Raw genomic sequence first — 6,000 nt, 5'->3', positions numbered from 1 at the left:
TCTACTCTCCTCTTGCTCTACCTGTCAACATCTTGGATATCTTTTTTGTTAAAGTATATTTTATTGATTATGCTATTACAGTTGTCTCAATTTTTTTCTCCCCTTTATCCCTCTCCACCCTGCACCTCTCCCCACCCTCCTGTATCCCCACCCCCTCCCCAACCCTTAGTTAATGTCCATGGGTTGTACATATAAGGTCTTTGGCTTTTCCATTTCCTATACTATTCTTAACCTCCCTCTGTCTATTTTGTGCCTACCAGTGATGCTTCTTATTCCCTATACCTTTTCCCCCATTCTCCCCTTTCCCCCTCCCCACTGATAACCCTCCATGTGATCTCCATTTCTGTGCTCCTATTCCTGTTCTAGTTATTTGTTTAGGTTTTGTTTTTGTTTTTTAGGATCAGTTGTTGATAGTTGTGAATCTGTTGTCATTTTACTGTTCATAGTTTTTGATCTTCTTCTATTTCTTAGATAAGTCCCTTTAACATTTCATATAAGGGCTTGGTGATGATGAACTCCTTTAACTTGATTTTATCTGGGAAACACTTTATCTGCTCTCCCATTCTAAATGACAACTTTGCTGGATATAGTAATCTTGGATGTAGGTCCTTGCCTTTCATGACTTGGAATACTTCTTGCCAGCCCCTTCTTGCCTGTAAGGTCTCTTTGGAGAAATCAGCTGACAGTCTTATGGGAACTCCTTTGTAGGTAACTGTCTCCTTTTCTCTTGCTGCTTCTAAGATTCTCACCTTATATATAATCTTGGGTAACTTTATTATGTGTCTTGTGTTTCTTCTTGGATCCAATTTTCTTTGGGACTCTCTGAGCTTCCTGGACTTCCTGGAAGTCCATTTCCTTTGCCAGATTAGGGAAGTTCTCCTTCATTATTTGTTCAAATGAGCTTTCAATTTCTTGCTCTTGTTCTTCTCCTCTGGCACCCCTATGATTCAGATGTTGGAGCATTTAAACTTGTCCCAGAAGTTCCTAAGTCTCTCCTCATTTTTTTGAATTTTTATTTCTTCATTCTGTTCCAGTTGGATATTTATTTCTTCCTTTTGTTCCAAATCATTGATTTGAATTCTGGTTTCCTTCCCTTCACTGTTGATTCCTGCAACTTTTCCTTTATTTCACTTTGTATAGCCTTCATTTCTTCCTCTATTTTGTGACCAAGTGAAATAAATTCTGTGGGCATCCTGATTACCAGTGGTTTGAACTCTGCATCTGGTAGGCTGTCTATTTCCTCACTGCTTAGTTCTTTTTCTGGAGTTTAGATCTGTTCTTTCATTTTGGACACATTTCTTTGTCTTGGTGCACCTGTTATGTGGTACGGGGCAGAGCCTTAGGTGTTTGCCAGGGTGGAGTGGCCCTCTTCGCTGAGTTGTGGTGCAGTCTGTGCGGGAGGGGTCAGAGTAGGAACAATGACACTTGCTCAGCTGTCACTCCACTTTCTGTCACTTCCCCTGCTTCCCACAAGTGCATTGTGTCCTTTCGGGTGCTGATTCCCAGGTGGGTAGGTTAGTTTACGTTTTAGGGCCCTGTGGGCCTCTCTGATGGACTCTCCTCTGAGACTGGGAGTTTCTCCCACTGCTGTGACCCCCACAGGGGAGTTTTATAGCCAGAGTTTTTGTGGATTTATTTCCCCGCACTGGAGCCCTGGGTTGCATGGTTTACCTTGCTTCCCAGTTGTTCCTCCCTGCTTATCTGCACACAAATGTGGGAAATCCTGTCTGCCAGCTGCCACTTTGCCACATGTCCTTTCCATCCCAGTTGCCTGTCTCCACCCCTCCTACCTGTCTGGATGAATGTTTCTTCTTTAACTCCTTGGTTGTCAGACTTCCATGCAGTTTGATTTGCTGGCAGTTCTGGCTGTTTTTATTTTTAAATTTGTTGTTATCCTTTTGGTTGTGCAAGGAAGTGAAATGTTTCTACCTATGCCTCCAACTTGAATTTCATTCTAGCATCTTGGATATGTTGATTGTCAGTCTGAACTCATTCCATTGTTAAGAGTGTGGAAAGGTCTGAGAACTCCTTAGCATATAATTACACCAATATTGACTTACTGTATTACTCTTTGACTTGGCAACACACTTGGCGTTAGTTGAGTAACAATGAGTAGTTGCTGAATTAATTTACAGACAGAGGTTACCTAGGTAAAGAAAGAGAGGCAGGGGAAGAGAAAGGGTGTTTCTGAATCTGAAATACCATGAAAGGGATGGAGAAGAGCCCATGCATAGAATATTTTCCATGGTGTTCTGAATGAGACTGGCTGTGTGGCAGAGGGGACACTACATAGGAATGACTGAGCCTGGAGTGCAGGCCTGGCTTACCAAGAGTGGGGCAAGACATCCACCTCCTGTCCTCCCATTGTTTCATTTCCAGAGAGAGCAGTTCAGACCTGGTTGCCTCCAAAGGGCTATTTCATGTCTCAGCTTTTATAGTTTGGCAAATGATGGATTAATATTGTTTCTATGAAATTACAGGTGGGGCAATTTTGATTAGGTTTCAATATATTGGAAAAGAGGTATAGAATTCTATGTCACATAATAAATTGAAGAAATATTTCACCAAGTTGAGATCTATTTTTAAAAGAGGAGTTTAATTTAATATATATCAGAGATGTTTTTATGCTGATATAAAGTGTAAAAAAATACCCTGGATAGAACAAGTAAGTCATTTAACCAGAAGCATAAGTTCAAAATGGTAATTAACAGTATTAATTTTGCAAGCTATCATGAATAGTTGATATTATAGAACTAGAAATAACTATTCTAGGATATTTATTATTATTCAAACTTTTGTTGGGGAATTGCTGTAATTTTCATCCTTGGGTTTTAGTGAATTTTAGAGAAGTGAGAATCAAGAAGATGGAATATAGTTGAGCACATTTTGAAAAGAGACTCTAAAAGAGTCAATATATTGAAGGTTTTAAAAATTAGGATGGGGAAGATCCATAACTGTTTTGAAGCATTTAAAGGGAATTATGAAAGGATTGTGTTCAATTATCCTCCATCTCTCACTGGAGACTGAAAGAGAAGCAGGGGGCTTAATTTGTGGCCAGAGGAAGAATTCATTTAGCCAGAATTTTCTTTTTTGCCCAAATTGTGATTAAACATTGTAATAGTTGACTGAAAACTGATGTGAATACAGATGAACTTAAATTCTTATTCATATGAATATATATTCAATATTTTCACTTTATGCTTCTTTGATGATCTTATACAGACTCTAGCATTTCAACAGAGTTAAAAGCATTAGGGGAAATATATTTGCTAAAAGGTGTTTTCCCTTTCAACATTATTTTTGTTTTATCCTTTAAGGTAAAACTCAGCACACATTGTCTGCTTTGATATCTGAACAAGCTTATGAACATCTGTACTAAAAAGAAATGAGAGAGGCCAGGTAAAGGGCATTTAGTTCTTTTTTTGCCTTTCCTCTTTCCCTCTGGTCACCAAGTAAATGTAAAATTCATTTGAGAAGCTGCTGTGAAGTGGTGTGGGCTGCTGCCTTCCCTATCAGCGGTGCCTGTGAAGGGAGGCAGGCTGGACTTGTGGCATTTTTCAGGTCCGTTTCTTAAACTCACTTCATGGTAAACAGCTTCTGTGAGCTTTTCAAATGACTCCCAGGATGTGGAGCACCTCCCTGCTGTTCTACATTAGAGTAAAATTTAGCTGAGACTTAAAAGCATTTCACAGTCTCAGAACAGAAACATAAAATAAATTCACCAAGTCCTTCAGAGAAAACTCAAAAAGACTCTTTTTCCAGTGGGTATATCTTAACATTTCCCTTCAGGTTATTGTTAGGGAAAGAGATGTTTGGCTCACATCTTTCCGAGCTCAGACGCAGTAATTACCGCCTTCCTACGGTGTTTGGCATCCACCGAGCCCAGGCTTGGGAGCTGGTCATGGGGTGTAGCGTGTGTGTGTGTTTCTATCCTTGTAACAGTCAGCCAGTAGGTAGTAGTAGCCTAAAGGGAAGGACAAGAAGACAATAAATAAATATTTGGAATTTAAAAGGAGGTAACAGAAAAACCTAGGAGCTGTCACAAGTTTGAAGGCGAGTTCTAGAGATGCGAGATTCTACTGACTCTGCTGCTTACTTTCCGCCTTGCAAGTCCTTGGGCAAGTTACTTGATCTTTTCAGTCTCAGTTACTTCACCCATGAATAAGGAATAATAATAATAACTATCTCACAGAATTTCTATGAGAATTAAATCCAACAGTGAATGCAAAGTGACCATTATATGATACGCATTCCACATATCAGCTGTGATTGCCAACATTGAAGAAAAAGTTCAGAGAATATCATAAATGGCAAAAATCTGTTCCTGAATTACCTGTTTTTGCTAGAAGTTTGTGACCTCAGCCTTCTGCAGAACAATTCTGGATGAGTGCGCCTGCCTGCTCGGCAGGACATTACTGCCTGCTGCTGTGCACTTCAGTCCCGGAAGGCTCCTGGTCTAGACTCGCCGCTTTGCAGGGCGCCTGCTGCTCCTGTCGGCAGTCTCCAGAGGGTTCGTGTTTGGGTCCAGCCTTGCCAGATCAAGGGGGACTGTCTCCTCTCTCTATGAATATGCAGTCCTCAGGGGTTCCCAGATGCTTTCTTGCTGTTTACTCCTAGCTTCCTCCCTGTGAAGTAGATGGGCAATTAGCATGGATTTTATAGCTACCTTAGGAGAGAAAAGGAACTAACCAAGCACAGATGAATGTGACTGAGAGTTTAATTGTCTGTCGCTTCCTTCTTAGCAACCTACATGCATTGTGTAAATATCTTTTAGCTGCTAAAGTTCACCTGTGGTGAAATTCAACTTCTTTTCCTTTTAAATAATAATTTATCCCTAAGGGAGTTTTTCTCATTAGCAACACCAAAATTGCACAAACTTGCCAGTTGACTATAGGATGAAATTTATTCTCTATCATTATTGAAATAAAATAATTATAGCTCTAGAAGAAAATAAGAACAATCAAATCTTGGGTTTCTGGGCATCAAGCTGCATAAAGGATTCTCTTTGAGCTTTTGGAAAAGTTAACATAACGTGCTAGTATTCAAATAACCATATTGTTAAATATTTGCCCACCTCTTCCTATCTTTGCCTCCCTCAATCCCAGTGCACTCGGAGAATCTGAAGTTTTGATTCATATATACTCTGAAGAAGTAATAATAACAAACACTGTTGGGTAGTTTCTATGAGCCAGGCTCTTTCTTAAGTCCTCACACATGTAGGCCTGTAGAAGACATCAGGGGAAAAAGAAAAGTGAAGCCCTATGCTTTTTGATATTTCTAAGAGTGAAGGCTCACTGACCCACTATTTTATCTTATTATTTTATTTTATTATTTTATGTTCTTATTTTATTTTATTTTTGGTGGAGGCATCCAGACTTGTGAATTTACTTCTAGTGAAGTAAAAGCATTCTGGATCCGGATATGTATTGGGTTGTTTTTTGAAAACAGGGTACTGGTTTATCATCAGTCAATTATTTTTATAAGTGCCTGGGCCCCCTCTTGCTCAAATTTCTATTCTTTTCCACATTGGGGATCCTATTTTAGATTCAGATGGCACCGACTGATATGATTATTAGTTTAATTAAAGCACATTTTGGAAATTTATCTCCCTGAACAACTAAAATGGATTTCAAAGACAACTATAAATTGACTTTAAGATTGTTAAAGTTTCCTTTTAGAAGGGGGACAATTGACATTAGCCCTCCAAACAATGAAGGAAAAGCCCACTACACTGAGAAAACATATTTTTAAACATTTTTAAAGTTTATTTTTGGCAGTCAATATGCTAGTTAAAACACATGCTAGAATCTGAAAGAGGGTACAGGGAGTTTTCCTTATCACTAATCCACTTTAAAAATTCTGTTGTTCATCCCCTTTTAAAGATCTCTTTGGGGGCATTTCCATCCTTCATGCCCTCGTTGGACAGATAATGCTGGTTTTGAGCTGCTGCCTCTACAAGCTGAATTCGACTGGAAGATGATTTTATCTGTGACCTAATTT

This window comes from Desmodus rotundus, chromosome 7 (genome assembly GCF_022682495.2).
Source record: "Desmodus rotundus isolate HL8 chromosome 7, HLdesRot8A.1, whole genome shotgun sequence".
In the NCBI taxonomy this organism is placed as follows: Eukaryota; Metazoa; Chordata; class Mammalia; order Chiroptera; family Phyllostomidae; genus Desmodus; species Desmodus rotundus.
The sequence above is the reverse complement of the archived record's forward strand: the minus strand, read 5'-3'. Positions refer to the sequence as shown.